Source organism: Gopherus flavomarginatus, chromosome 5, assembly GCF_025201925.1.
Source record: "Gopherus flavomarginatus isolate rGopFla2 chromosome 5, rGopFla2.mat.asm, whole genome shotgun sequence".
Lineage (NCBI taxonomy): Eukaryota > Metazoa > Chordata > Testudines > Testudinidae > Gopherus > Gopherus flavomarginatus.
Window position 1 is genome coordinate 64,054,120 of NC_066621.1, and position 15,780 is coordinate 64,069,899.

A 15,780-nucleotide genomic window follows, 5' to 3' on the forward strand; every position below is an offset into this window, starting at 1 on the left:
TAAAGGGTTAAAAAGTTCACCTAGTCTAGCTAACATCTGACCAGAGGGACCAATGGGGGAACAAGATGTTTCAAAAGGAAGGAGGGAAGTGTTTTCTTTGTTTAGAGTTTCAGTTTCAGCCGGAGTGAAAAAGATGAAGGAACCAGCCTCTTATCAGAGTAATAAGTTTTAGAAAGGAATAAATAAGTTTATGTTTATTTCTTTGTAACCTGTCTTATGCAATTAGAGGTAGAATCAAATTGGGTATTTTTTTTTGTGTAATTAAATTTATGCCCAGGGGAACATCCTCTGTGTTCTGAATCTGTTGTCTGTGAGAGTAGCTGGTATGCTAATCTCTTCCAGAGGGTTTTCTTTTACCTTTCTTTTCTTTAATTAAAAGCCTTTTCCTTAATACTTGATTGATTTTTCCTTGTTTTTAGATCCAAGGGGATTGGATCTGGACTCATCAGGGATTGGAGGGAAAAAAGGAGGGGGGATGGTTAATTTCTCCTTGTTTTAAGATCAAAGGGATTTGGATCTGGACTCACCAGGGAATTGGTGAAGGAGTCTCTCAAGGCTACCCAGGGAGGGGAAGGTTTTGGGGGGAAAGGAAGTGATCCAGACACTGAAAATTCTGGATGGTGGCAGTGTTACCAGATCTAAGCTAGTAATTAAGCTTAGAAGTGTCCATGCAGGTCCCCACATCTGTACCCTAAAGTTCAGAGTGGGGAAGGAACCTTGACAGAGGTACTGAGAAGGGGTGAAGTGTGGTCACTCGCCCATGCTCAGATAGCATGGTGGTGATGATTGATATATTTATATCTACACAGAGATGAGACAGGATTAGATTAAGAGAGAGCAAAGACTGCAACACTTAGAAATCATGTGTCTTCATTTAATGGCTCAGAGGTCAGAACATCATATTGCCATAAGAGGGACTCGGATTAAAAAAATCAATTCCAGTGTCACAGTATCAGGACTCCTCCTCTGCAAAGTTCCAAAACCCCTCTTCCAAGTTCATGGAATTCCATGATAGGTTTGGACATAGTGTTAAGTTGCTCTATGTCGCATAATTATACTGCCATGCAATTTTTGTCGCTTCTGATACACAGGGAGAGTTGAACGGAAATTTACTGCAGTCACACCTCCCTGTGCAGAAATCACTCAGTTGTTACAAACTAAACACATGGCTAAGCACATCCACAACACCAGGTTGGACTAGTGAAATGGGATTTACGTGGAGATATGCTTTAAAATCTCTCAAACATTCCAGTTATTGCTGAATATGATGACCTACCTGCTTAGTGGAAAGAGATAGATGAGATCAGAATTGCAACCTGTGCTCCATGGGCTACTTTGGCTTACCTTATGAATTATATACAGCCCTATACGCCAGCACGACGGCTGAGATCAGAATAAGTGATTGTGTATCTAAAGATTGTCAACATACTTGCAGACTGGAAAGAAGGTGTTCTTAGTGAAGGACCCCAATTGTGGAATTTGTTCTCACTGGTGAACTGTCAACACTAGAGTTTATTAGCATCCAGAGCATGACACAAAGCTCATCTTTTAAATCAAATCTTGCAAAATGGGTTTAAAATTTAAGGTATTGTCTTTTCATATTTTTGAGTTATAAATGCTGACTGATTTACTTGTGTTTATAGCTGGAAGCCACTGTGATGTAACAGTGGACAACTTTCCCAAAGATTATTAACCCGAGTTCCTGGATGCTGAACATGGGCAGCGTGTGAACTGCCTGCTGAGGAAGGCAACACCCCCCTCCCCATCATGGCCACTGTCCCAGACAATCCCCGGAGTGCCGGTCCCAGCCTCCCTCAGGGCCAGGAGAGCTGGAGCAGGGCTGGAGCACTAGATACAATTTATAATGACTATTGCACTAACACAAAGCAACTCTGAAATGGAAAAAGAGGAAAGGTAGGGAGATAACAGATTTGCTTGATTTATACTCATTCCTGTAAATAATTTTAGCTCAGTTAATGTCACCTAGTTACTGCTATTGTCCCCGTGCCATATATTACGGCTTAAACACATTACTCCATCATCAGAGTTTGGTAGTTTTAAATTTAATTGAGAGTTTCACCTGTTACTACTGCAAACCCTTTGACTGGGCAGAAAAAGTAAAGTACCCAGTATGCATGGGATTTAAACTCTACACTTCTCTATCGGCTTCCAGTCAGGATACTAAGTGCTTCACAAATTTAACGCTTCTGCCAGGCAGTTAATTGAAACAAAAAGGGCTGGGGGTCCAAAATATCTAGGTCCCTCTTGACAAATACCTAAACTGGGTCAAGCCCCCAGCCAGAATCCTGGGGAAACTAAATGCACCATTCCCAAGTGCCCTTAACAGGCAGAACTGCCCCTAATCTCAAGTACTCAGACTGTGTACAGACAAGGAAACCCATTTAAACAGATGTATAAATATGTACAGAATGTAAATTCATATGAAGAATAAAATACTCCAATAATTTTGGCAGTTGTCCATCTAACTCCCTTCCTATCCAGAGGTGAGATTGTCCCACAGGTAACAGCTCCTGCCACACCAATTGACTGACCCCCATTCAGAATCTGGATGAGAGAGTAGCAATATAGTCTACGTGTCTCTTTGCAGGTCTGTCTCCAGTCCCAATGGAGGGGGCTTGTCTGGTCTAACCTGGAGTGCCACAACTTAACCCATTTTAGTGATTCATCTTTATTAAGGTGTGAGTAAACAGGGCCTCACCAGAGTCTGCTCAGCATTGCTGTTGTCCCCTGCGTCATCTCTCAACACAAAGTCCTCAATCTGTATCATCTGCACACAGAGCCCTTGATCAGTGTCCTAGCTGCTTGGAAAGAGCTCTTTGCCACAAGGTATGCTTCTATGGGAGTCCACTACTCCACAAAATCCTTGGTGTTACAAGCACAATTGTGGGTAGGTAGCCTATGTAAATAAAGCTCTTTATTACAAACCCTTACACTAGAGATCGGCAACCTTTGGCATGCAGCTCGCCAGGACATGCACCCTGGAGGGCCAGGCTGGTTTGTTTACCTGCCGCATCCGCAGGTTCGGCCAATTGCAGCTCCTACTGGCCGCGGTTCGCTGCTCCAGCCCAATGGGGGCTACGGGAAGAGGCAGCCAGCACATCCCTCAGCCCGCGCTGCTCCTTGCTGCCCCCATTGGCCTGGAGCGGAGAATCGCGGCCAGTGGGAGCCGCGATAGGTCGAACCTGCGGACGTAGCAGGTAAACAAACTGGCCCGGCCTGCCAGGGTGTACTTACCCTGGCAAGCCGCGTGCCAAAGCTTGCCGATCCCTGCCTTACACGAATGGAGTAAGTAGAGAGATTTTCTACTCTGGAGGTTCTAGCCATAGGGCATATAGAAATATTAAAAAATTAAGCCTTACATCAACCCACCACCACCTCTGAGTAATATTATCTGGTTTACAAATGGCAAACCTGAGGCACAGAACACAGATCTCCATACTGCCAGTTCTGTGGATTCCTAATTGGTTACTTCTCAAATCATCAATATAAAACAATAGGCAAGTTGATCTAGAAGTTGCATAGGCTTTGCTGATTTTGTTGTTTTTAAACAAAACTTATCTTTGCAATTAAAGCTTCTTGTGCTCTTTGGCTTCTATATATCAATGAACTGCCAAATAGATTTGTAGAATGATTTTATAGCAAAATAAAGTGCACAACATCCACACAAACAAAGGAGAAAGAATTGCACCAAGTGTAACAAGAACACAAGAGAATGTAAATCAAAACACTGAGCTAAAAATCTATGGGAATAGTCATTTAGCTACAAGAAGTGCCTTCATTTTGTTGTTTAACATGCATCCACATAAAAGCTGGAGGAGGAGACAGGGACTACTACACTGTAAAGAGGGGAAATTATGCAGCCAAAGTCCATCAAAGACATCTTATCTTCTTAGTTGTGTGAAATCAAATAAAGTCAAAGAGCTAATCATCCAGGGAAAAATATGGTCTCAATTACTGCTTCAGGCAATGCCTCAAAATAAACTGGCAAGCTGATGTAGCATAGAAAATTTAATATACCATGGAAAGATATTGACAAGATGGAGGGAATTTAGAGAAGAGCAACAAAAAGTATTGCAGGCTGCAATTCTTGGATTTTGAGACATTACAAAACACTAAATATGTATAACTTGGCTATTCAACTATTTTGGGAAGTCAAGGATGGCAAGGGGGAGGACACGATAACATCTACAAGTATCTGAGGCCTTGGCTACACTTGGAGGTCTGCAGCGCTGGGAGTTACAGCTGTCTTCATACAGCTGTGTAGGGAAAGCGCTGCAGTGTGACCACATTTGCAGCATTTGCAGTGCTGTTGGAAATGGTGCATTATGGGCAGCTATCCCTCAGAGCACCTCGTCCCATTTTGGCGCCGTGGGTTGTGGGAAGGGGACGGAAGGAAGCGGGTCATTCTGCTTCCTGTCCCAACACCCCGTGATGCATCGCTTTGCACCACATTTGCAGCATTTGCAGTGCTGTTGGAAATGGTGCATTATGGGCAGCTATCCCTCAGAGCACCTCGTCCCATTTTGGCACCGTGGGTTGTGGGAAGGGGACGGAAGGAAGCGGGTCATTCTGCTTCCTGTCCCAACACCCCGTGATGCATCGCTTTGCATCCCAGCAGTCCCTGTTTTTCCGTCCACGTTTGGCACCATTGTGAGTCTCCCAACGGTTTCTGTGCAGCGCGATTTCTGTGGGAAATGGAGCCCGAACTGCTGAGGAGTATGCTGCCGAGTCTCGCCAGCACATCATGTTTGGCAGTTGAGCTATTCGTTAAGCTCCAAAGTGATGAGGAGTCCGACGATGATTGCGAGTCGCCTGACGCGTACGACACGACATTGCTTGTGGCTTTCACGGAAATGCTCAGCACCGTGGAACGCGGCTTTTGGGCTCGGGAAACAAGCACTGAGTGGTGGGATCACATCATCATGGAAGTCTGGGATGACGAGCAGTGGCTGCAGAACTTTCGGATGAGAAAAGCCACTTTCATGGGACTGTGTGAGGGGCTTGCCCCCTCCCTGCGGCACAAGTACACGAGATTGAGAGCTACCCTGCCGGTGGAGAAGTGGGTGGCTATTGCAGTCTGGAAGCTGGCAACTCCAGATAGCTACCGATCAGTAGGGAACCATTTTGGAGTGGGAAAGTCGACCGTTGGAGTCGTTTTGATGCAGGTTTGCATGGCCATTAATCGCATCCTGCTAAGAAGAACCATGACTCTGGGGAACGTGCAGGACATTCTGGATGGCTTTGCACAAATGGGTTTCCCTAACTGTGGAGGGGTGATAGATGGGACGCATATTCCTATTCTGGCGCCACCCCACCTAGCATCCGAGCACGTTAATCGGATCACCGTGGGCATTTCACTGACATTAACACAAGCTGGCCTGGAAAGGTGCATGATGCACGCATCTTTCGGAACACTGGCCTGTTCAGGAAGCTGCAAGCAGGGACTTTTTTCCCGGAGGGGACATTGAAATGCCCATTGTGATCCTTGGAGACCCCGCTTATCCGTTAATGCCTTGGCTCATGAAACCATATACAGGGAAGCTTGACAGGAGCAAGGACCGGTTCAACTACAGGCTGAGCCAGTGCAGAATGACTGTAGAGTGTGCTTTTGGCCATTTAAAAGGGCGCTGGTGATCTCTGTATGGAAAGCTAGAGTTGGGGGAAAGCAGCATCCCTGTGGTTATATCCGCGTGCTGTACCCTCCATAATATTTGTGAAGGGAAGGGTGAAACATTCAGTCAGGAATGGACCTCCGAGGTTCAACGCCTGGAGGCTGAATTTGCACAGCCAGAGAGCAGGAGAGAGGCCCAGCACAGGGCTACTAGAGAGGCCCAGCACAGGGCTACAAGGATTAGGGGATGCCTTGAGGGAGGAATTTGAGGCTGAAAACCAACAGTAATGTTTGGTACCTTGCACGGGAGTGAAGTGCAGTGGTTACAATGTTAGTAGGAATCTGTTTTTCCTAAAATGATTTGCAGTGCATGTTTCTTTCCTGGGCTACAGTATCTTTCACTCTCTGCAATAATAAAGACTATTTTCAAAGCCAAGAATTCATTTATTGAAAAGAAGATAACTTCCTTGACAGACACACAACATTTTGGAAACCTAAAAGGGCAGGGCGGTGGGGTGGTGAACTGTACAGTCACAGGTTTGAATATGTCCTGTCTGGAGTGCTGTGCAATGACTGCTGCACTTCAGGATGCCTCTACTGCATGGTGATGGGGGTTGAGTGCAGAGGGTAAGGGTCATAGTTCTCAGGGCTGGCTGGTGAACGTACAGATGTTGGAGGCAGCTGGTGGAGGTAAGAACCTGGATGCTGGGAAAAGGGGTTTGGAGCTGACATTGGGGCACAAGGGAAAGAGCTTTGGGACGGGGGCGGTGCGGTAGTGCTCTGCCTGCATGGCTACGAGTGACTGTATACACTCCGTTTGGCGCGCAAGGATGTTTATCAGCTGCTTTGCGCTTTTCTTCTTAGCCACTGCGTTTCTCTGGCGGAGCCTGCTTTTCCTTTCTTTTTTTACTCTTTTTACCCTTTCTTTTTTACAGTTTTTTACTCTCTCTGGCAGACTGATCCATAACTGCTTTCAGCATGTCTTCTTTGCTTTTTCGCGGCTTCTTCCTGAGGTTTTGGAGTCTTTGAGCTGCTGTTAACACGGGCAGCTGAGAACTCAAGGTCGCTTGTGGAAAGGAAAAAGGGCAACAGTTAACAGAGGGAGCATTGTTTATATCTCAGACAGTTATTCCCATACAGTGAAGGAGTTTACAGTCTTCACTTTAGCATAATTTTCGCATACCAAAGAGAGCACACATAACCCACAGGAGCCCCGAAATGGTGAGTAAGGGGGAATGATTGCTTCAGGGCTGTGCTGGGGTTTCTGTGCATTAGAGAAAGCAAACAGCTGCAGGGGCCACCGACACTGAACACTCTCCCAACATTTTCTACAGGAGTTAATCCTGGAAGATATCTTGCTGCTGCGGGTCACCTGGGAAGAGCGGGAGGGTCTTCTGCAGCAATGCGGATTCCGCCCTGGCCCCTATGCAGCTTGCCTGTGTGCAGCAATGGTCCCTCCACCCCTCGTTGCACAGTGGCGCAGATGCGTTAGCCTGACTGGGACAAGGACCACAGTGGCTCTCTCTATAAACTTGTGTCAGCGCACTGCCCACGCTCTGGCTGAAACTTTTCAAGAGATTACCGAGGCCGATTACCGCGACGTGACAGACCACATCAATGGGCTATTCCACATCTAGGCATGCATGCATGCAGCCCTAACCCTCCCTCCTCTCCCAAAACATTTCCATCCTGAAAATAAAAGCCGCTTACCGGGAACCCGCTCCTCTGCTTGTCCTTCACCAAGTACCGCCTGCTGCGACTGGCTACCTTCCTCCTGGCTTGAGAAGAGCTCCTGGCTGCATGCCTCCTGGGACTCCGGGGTGTCTCCCCCAACCCCAGTATCCTCACTCTCGGTTTCCTCCTCCCCCTCCACCTCTACCTCCCGCCCCCACTCTGAAGTGTCCATCACAGTCCTCGGATTGGCGGTGGGGTCACCCCCAAGTATCGCGTCCAGCTCTTTGTAAAAACGGCAGGTTGTGGGGGCAGAACCAGAGCGGTGGTTTCCCTCACGGGCTTTGCAATAGACACTCCGCAGCTCCTTCACTTTAATCCTGCACTGCACCGCGTCCCGGTCATGGCCCCTTTCCAGCATGGCCCTTGAGATCTGCCCATAGGTATCGTAATTCCTACGGCTGGAGCACAGCTGTGACTGCAGCTTCCTCCCCCCAAACACTGATGAGGTCCAGCAACTCGCCATTGCTCCATGCTGGGGCTTGTTTGGCGCGTGGAGGCATGGTCACCTGGAAAGATTCACTGATTGCACTCCACACCTGGCTGAGCAAACAGGAAGGGGATTTTTAAAATTCCCGGGGCATTTAAAGGGCGGGTCCCCTGAGGCCAGGGCAGTAGACTTTGAACTCATGAGCAGAGTTGCTGAGCAGGCATTTTGGGATACCTCCGAATACCTCTGGAGGCCAATAACAGCGCTTTTGGTGGCCACACTGGCGGAGCAGCGCTGCATCACCAGCGCTGCAATCGTTATTCCCCAGGCAGAAGTGGAGTACATGCAGCGCTGTAGCCAGGGAGAAACAGCGCTGTATGTGCCTTGCAAGTGTGAATGGTGAGTAAGTTGCAGCGTTGTAAAGCCACCACCAGCGCTGCAACTCTCCAGTGTAGCCAAGGCCTGAATGGTGTAACCCCTTTTGTGTGATGTCTCTGGAAGTCATTTTTGAAGCCTTTTATCTTTCCTGCAAATTGTGAGCATCACAGGTTGTTTTGTATCCTAGTGCATTTACTTTCCAAGTTACCATTTTGTAACTTTAGAAAATACAGAGAGGCCTTGTGTGATAAACTGCATTTAATGAGAATGTGCCTATGTTTATACTGTTGTGATCCTTCATACAGCTTGTCACACATGTGGTGGACCTCATCCAATGCACTGAATACCCCAATAACAACTGTGTGGGTGAAAGAACTCAATCACTACTCTCTCTCAAATGAACTCACACTGAAAAATAATAAAAGATAAGAACACTATCACCTGTGGGGAAGCACTTTTCACAAAACGATTACTCCATATCTCACCTCGCAGTCCTCGTCCTCAAAGGAAACCTGCACAACACCTTCAAAAGAGGAGCCTGAGATCTTGCTAGACATTAGATACTCATGGTTTAATAAAGGCACTGATTTAAGGCTTATTACAACAATCTGTATCCCACTAACCCCCTTCTTTTGTCTTATGACTGAAGAGGTGTTAATAGGCCACTTCACCTTGAATGGTCCCTTAGAATATGTGTTAATGATTTATGCAAAACAATATATGACACCTTGTATTTAGCTGTGACACTCCCTGTACCTTTCCCAGACATGAAGAAGAGCTGTGTCTAGCTTGAAAGTTTGTCTCCTTCACCAACAGAAGTTCTTAATAAAGATATTACCTCACCCACCTGGCATGTGGGAATGTATTTTTACAATAAAGAAAACCTTTAAAATATAGGAAAATACTATCATCTCTATTTGGATAAATACTGAATGCTCTCAATTACATTTAAATACTTAAAACAGACATTTAAAAGGAGGTGATGGTTGTAGACCCTGAATCTTGTAAACTGATTAATACCCAAGCCTAGGAGAGCCCCACTGCAATGAGGCTTCATGAAAAAACAGGGCTATGCCTGCACAGATCAGCAGAATCAGGGACTTCACTTGTTTGAAACAAACAGATGGATGGCTTGGAAACATTTTCCCACTTTGCGCAAGGGTCTCATTTAATTTGTAATTTGAATGATGTTATTCCTCTGCCAAGCAACTTCTCCCGCTCCAGTGGGACTCTGAGCTATACCCATACAGTTTCATCATTCCAGCGTAAGCTGTGTACAGGTGAAAAGCAACAGTGGCTTCTTCCCAAGTGGAATGTCTGACACTCAGTTTAGGAAGCAACTCAAGGCCAGTGGAACCTCTCCTCACCCTAACCTACTATAAACACAGACATCTGATAAAATGGTCTTGCTCTCTGGATGTGTGAAAGCTTTCATAAGCCACTAACTACATCATATTTAAGTAGACATACTAAACTGTCACACACTTTTCCCTTCCTTCTCACATCACTGTCACCATAAGGTTCGTATTTAAACAGATTTTCCTTTATGAAAGGCAGCATCACTAGTGGTTAAAGCATACTAAGAGTTGTGGGTTCTAATCCTGTCTCTGCCACTGAAACGCTGTACATCGTTGGACGTCACTTCATCTCTCATTATTATTTATTAGCATTGCAGTAGAGTCCTGCAAATCCTCAGATATCCACAGACCACTTTTGCAGATCACGGCTAGGATGCGGATACAAATTTTATATCCATGCTGGGCTCTACCTAAAGGCCCCAATCAAGACCAGGACCTCAATGTGCTGGTCACTGCCAAAACATCCTAAGAGAAACTGCCTGTCCTGAAAAGTTTGCAACCTAAGGGGCTGTCTACATGGGGACACTCAGGAGACCTAAGACAAATTAACTAAAGGTATGAAGTTAAAGCATATTAAATCCCTGTGTGGATGCTCATTGAGAAGTAAAGTTGTTGCTGTTTGCTTTATTATCTGGGGATTAAGTGGCAGAGTCAGAAAGAGAAGCCCCGTTTTTCCTGATTCACCTGCAAAATGGGGGCAAAACCTACATTACAGGGATACTGTGATGCTTTACTCTAACAACAGCAAATTCAGTTCAAGAACTCTACCCTAAGTTTCATCCTGCAGCCTGACACAACTTCTGTCTTCTCAGGTCATCAGGCTATCAGGCCTGTGTTATTGTGGGCTTTAGGATATTGAATTCAGATACTGATAATATTGGCCTCTACTCACTTCTAAATTAACTCCTCAATGCCTTTTGATTTCAATGTGCTTTTTAAAGTTATGTTTACTGTTGGCCCTGTAAACATTACTTCCCATCCCATCCACTCTGTCCTCTTTTAAAAGTTTCAGAATCAAGCTGTTCTGCTGTCAGCTGGTATATACACATAACACACACAATTATTTACCACGGCTTCTTAATACCAAAAGAAAAATGAGAAGAGAAGAAAGTTTCCCTAAAAAGACCACAAGCAGGAACTGAATGCAATGCAAGAACCTTATCAGGTTATTATAGTGGGTTTTCTAATGCAAATCTCACACCACAGACCAATTAATATTTTCATTACAGCTAATATTAAAATTATCTAATACACAGGTTAAGGAAAGAGTGTCTTACTAAACTTGATATTAATCATTAGCTACCCAGACACCCATATCCACTAGTTTGCCTAATGTATTTTCTCCTACCATTTTAAAAATCCTATGACTGCAAAATTGACCAAAATGGACTGTGAATTTGATAGAGCCCTAAGCAAAGTCAACATTCATGAAAATAAGAGATCATTTGACATTACCCAATACTCTTGCCTCCCATATATTCCCAGGTTGCAAACATATGTAGATGTACCCTAACGCACAAGTTCTACAGCGCTGCAGCTACACCGCTATAGTGTAGACACTTGCTACAGTGACAGAGCATTTTTTCCACCACTATAGTAAATCTACCCCCTTGAGAGACATCACCTAGGTCCCTGGAAGAATTCTTAAGTCAACTTGGCAGTGTCTATATCGGGGCTTAAGTCGGCTTAACTATATGACCTCCATGATTTATGCAGGGGCAAGTGTGGCTGACCCCAGGGCCACTCCAGCAGCTGGCTCCAGGACAGCTACTCAAGTGGCCCCGGGACAGCCACACCAGACGCTGCTCTGGTGGCCCCCAGCCCGAGCAGCCACGGTCCGCAGCCCATGGCAGGTACTGCCACTGGGCCTGGGCTCCCCCCCCACCCTGCCAGGTCCCTGCAAGATTTCATTACAGATGTTTTTAGTATAAGTCATGGACAAGTCACAGGCTGTGAATTTTTGTTTATTGCCCATGACCTGTACATGACTTTTACTAAAAATTCTGGTGACTAAATCATAACCTTATCTATGAGTGATGTAGCTAGATCAACCTAATTTTTAGGTGTAGATGAGGCCTTAGAAACAACAAAAGTCAAGCTCCTGAGAGCTTAGAATTGATCTACTGTTGTGTGGTGAAAAAATAATCCATAATAATATGTTATCCGCCATTGTTCCATACATGATGTCTGTCCTCTTAGCTATTTTATTCCCTTTGGTAACTTATTTTCTGAATTAGTTATTGGATAAACACTTCCACGCCACATTACATGAAGTATACTTGAATCCAGATTTCTTTCACTCTTGCAGTGATGAGAACGAACAACCAAACAAACAAAGCAGGACTGAATGCTGAAGGCACAGCAGTACTACAAATTGCAGTTCATGTAACAATATGCACATTCCTCTCTTCCACTTAAATAAGTTTGGCTGCAACAGGATGGACTCAATGACAGCACATACTCTGAATCAACAGCCTTATGTCAATAAACTAGTTTATTAACCCACCAGTGTAAATTCCGTTTTAAAGCCTTCTTAACCCGACAAGAATAAACATGCATAAGAGAGTCTCTTCATGAGTCATTTTCATTTAAAAGTAATGTCTCAATATTACTGGCGAAAGAATAAAAGTCCCTATAATGCAAGGAAACAAACAAAAAAGGAAGCGAGAAGCCCAGCTTTGCACTTAGTTTACAGACACTCATATGACTGAAGGGATTTTTCAAACTCTTGCACACGTCTAACAAAATACTTACAGCACCTTAAAATAATTACCACATACATCCAAGACCAGCCTGTGAGATGGGTGTTTACACAGAGGGGAAACTGAGCCAGGCAAGGCTGGATTACTGCCGGCTCTGTTACACTGCAGGGAGTCACCCCGTTCCGGCACCAGTGTTTAAACTGAGAGCAGCCCTGGGCTCATGGAGCAGTGAAGTGAGGTGCCCAGCACACAGAGCCAGTCAGTGGCAGAGGCTGGGGTGGGGCAGCGCAGCGGTCTGGGCTCCCAGCTGCCCCTCAGCCTTGTCACACGCAGCCCCAGGCTTGCTCAGGGCACAGCGGGCAAGAGAACCGCTAAGGGTGTCTCGGAGGAGCCCCCAGCCCGTCCCCAGCCGCCCCCCGGGGTGAGCCCGCACTGGCCGAGTTACCGTTTGCTGGCGGGGCACAGCACACACTTGCTCCCTCCCGCCCAGGCAGGCGCAGGGCTGCCCGGCGGCACCGACCTGAGCGGCCCGGTTCCCCTCGGCGTGGCGCCCAGTGGCGCGCGCTCTGCCCGGCCGGCGCAGCTGCGCGGGCGCTTTGCTCGCTCTCCGGGCTGGAGGAGACTCGCGCGCAGCGGCCGCCCCTGGCCGCGCACCGGCCCCTGCCCCCCGCTGCCTAGGGCGAGTGGAGTCCGGCTGCCCGAGTCCGAGCTCCAGCGCCATTGGTTCTGGGGACGGGACCGGCAGGCAGCTATTGTTCCCACGTGATTTGCAGTGGCAGCGGAGGGAGAGGGGGGAAGGCGGTGCGGGGCGCTGGCTCGGCGGCGCTGCCTCGGGGCAGGTGTTCCCCGGGGCGCGGGCACACGGGAGAAGGGCTCAGAGCAGTCCCGGGATCACTGGCTGCACACGGGGGCAGTTGTAGCAACACTTGCAGGGCCCAAGGGGAGACCCGGGCGGGTGGCTCTTCTTTCCCGTTCAGTAGCTACATTCCGGTGCAAACTTTCCAGCTTCTCACTACAAAGTATTTGGTTTAACAGGCTTTCGTGGGTGCAGTAAAATGCCAACACGTAGCAGGGCCGGCTTTAGGCTTATTCCACCAATTCCCTCGAATCGGCCCATGCCCAGTGAGAATCCCTTCCCTGGCTAGAGGCGCCTTTTTTATTTTTACTCACCCGGAGGTGCTCCAGGTCTTCGGCAGCACTTCGACGGTGAGTACTTCACTTGCTCCAGGTCTTAGGCGGCACTTCGGCAGTGGGTCCTTCAATGCCGCTGAAGACCTGGAGTGAGTGAAGAACCCGCCACTGAAGACTCGGAGCACCGCTTGGTGAGTACAAGCTCCATGTGTTTTGTGTGTTTTTTTTTTAAGTCATCCTTGCAGGGGCCTCGTCAAAACTGTTCGAATTGGGCTCCGCACTTCCTAAAGCCGGCTCTGACACGTAGGTCTCGTCTACACCCAGAGCTGTACCTCTCTAGTGGTGTAGTTAATGCAGTGCAAGCCCCTTAGCGTAGCTGCGGTTGTACTGGTCTAAAAGTGAAAACAGTGGTGTAGCTTACTTCCAGACAGGAAGGTAATAAACTACATCAATTTAAGCACTTTTAGACTGGTTATAATTGCATCCATGCTGGGGGTTGTACCAGTATAACTATAAAAGTAAAATATCGCCCCCAACCAAAATATTTATACCAGGGTTTGGTTACAAAGGGATGGCAGGAATCTGGACATACTGTGAGCTCTGCTATTGACTCCCTGTGTGACAATGGACAAGTTGTGATCATTGCTACTCTGTGCCTCAGTTTCCTTGTCTGTAAAATGGGTTCATTAAGACTTTCTGTACCTCTCAGCAGTGTGTTGAGCCTTAACTCATTAATATTGGTAAAGTTTATCTATCTAGGTATCTAAATGGGCTTCCTTACTAGTGCCTTGTGTCCTGATTCCTTAATGAGCTCTGTAGCCCTCTCTTTGCAGGATCAGAGCCTTAGTGATTTGAGCCTTTGAGTGGAAGGTGATGCAGAAATGCACTGTATGGAAAAGATTTTCAAAAGCACAAATAGCTATTTAGCACCCAATTCTCCACTGCTATTTATGCCTTTGCAAATATCCCCACTACGTTATTGCTGAAATGGAATAATAAATTTAATAATTTGGAAGAACATTGTTATCAAACAAATATTTGTTGAGGTGATATTTCTTGTTGCAATACTACTATTCTGTATCAAGAATTTTCCAGGAGTAACTAAACTATGGCTATAAACTTTTGATCCAGAAAAAAAAAACAGGACTGTTTGTCTCCAGAGATATAGAAACAAAGTAAGGCCCGGTCAGCACTTAAAAAGTTTTACTTGTATAACTTATCGGTTAGGAGGGTGATTTTTTTTTACCAACATATTTATGCTAGTAGCAGGTTATACTTGTATAAAGGTGACTTATGTTAGTATTTTTACCAACATATTTATGCTAGTACAAGCCCTGGGTTAGACCAAGGTTATACTGGTATAAAGGTGACTTATATTAGTATTGCTTATTTTGGTTTCTAATGCAATAATTTTCCCACTTAGGATTGTTTCTGAGCCTCATATAAAATATGATAAGATCAAGCCTTTAGTGTTTACTGACCATGTCCCTTTCATGCAGGTTGCTGATCCAGAGACTGATGACAATATCTATTGTCTTGTTTTTTGTCACCCAAATAGGTCACTGAGCATGCATGACACCGACACAGCTCCTTCAAAAAGATGAAAAATACAGCTTCCATGTGGTGAGTGTGTCTGATTATATTATTTTTCTAAGGAGATGATTAAATGACAGTGGGCAATTAGCAGAAAATACAACAAGAAGTGTTAAGTAGTTGTAATGTGCATAATGTAATTAAAAACAAATTTCAGTTAGTCTGTACTACAAAATCATATTTGAACTACTGAAGTATATTGACCGCCTCAGATTATATCTCGCATCCATTTGAATGGTCTCAAATATTTAAAGTTATGTTTCCACATAATTCTAATTACTACTTCTTATCTGTCATTTTAAGAATTCTTTCCAGTCAGTGTAAAACACTGCTGTGCTTGGAAAACCAAAAGGTTTAATGGTTTTGTCTGGTGTTTTGTTCCTTGTTAATCATCTAACATAGCCCAATTCTGCAAACGTTTATGCATGAGCTTAAAAGTTAGTTAAGCTCATGCATTAGTGTTTACACGCTAGGAGCTATAAAGCACATACCAGGGCAAAGAACTGGAGTTGACTGGTAGAAGGAAACTGTCCAGTATGGGAGAGGGAGCAAAGAGGGAGTGAGGTTAAATATCTCTAACATGCTAGCAACTAAGTAAAATTGGCCAGAACCCACAGATCTTGCACTGATTTTGACTTGCTTTTGAACCTGATTCTCATCTTTCCTACTGCTGGCTTCTCTAGATTCCTCTCAGCTCAGCCGCCCTGTTAACTCTGAGGTTTCCTTTCAAGCAGGTTTTAAGTTGACTAAATCACATGGGGGGCTGCAGAGTTGGCCAGATAAAATAAAATACAGTTCTGATATGGATGTGAGGCAGATGGATTG

General features: G+C 45.7%; 1 protein-coding gene across 7 annotated transcripts in view; it reads right to left on the reverse strand.

The window, feature by feature from the left end:
- PPFIBP2 (PPFIA binding protein 2) overlaps positions 1–12,768 on the reverse strand; it is a 204,528-nt gene extending 191,760 nt beyond the window's left edge. For 6 of the 7 annotated variants that reach the window (XM_050955046.1, XM_050955045.1, XM_050955041.1 and 3 more), the window contains exon 1: positions 12,677–12,768. The gene's annotated coding sequence lies outside the window, so the exon portion shown is untranslated. The remainder of the gene's footprint in view (positions 1–12,676) is intronic. The other variant, XM_050955040.1, reaches the window with a different exon arrangement.
- Between the last annotated feature and the right edge of the window lie 3,012 nt (positions 12,769–15,780).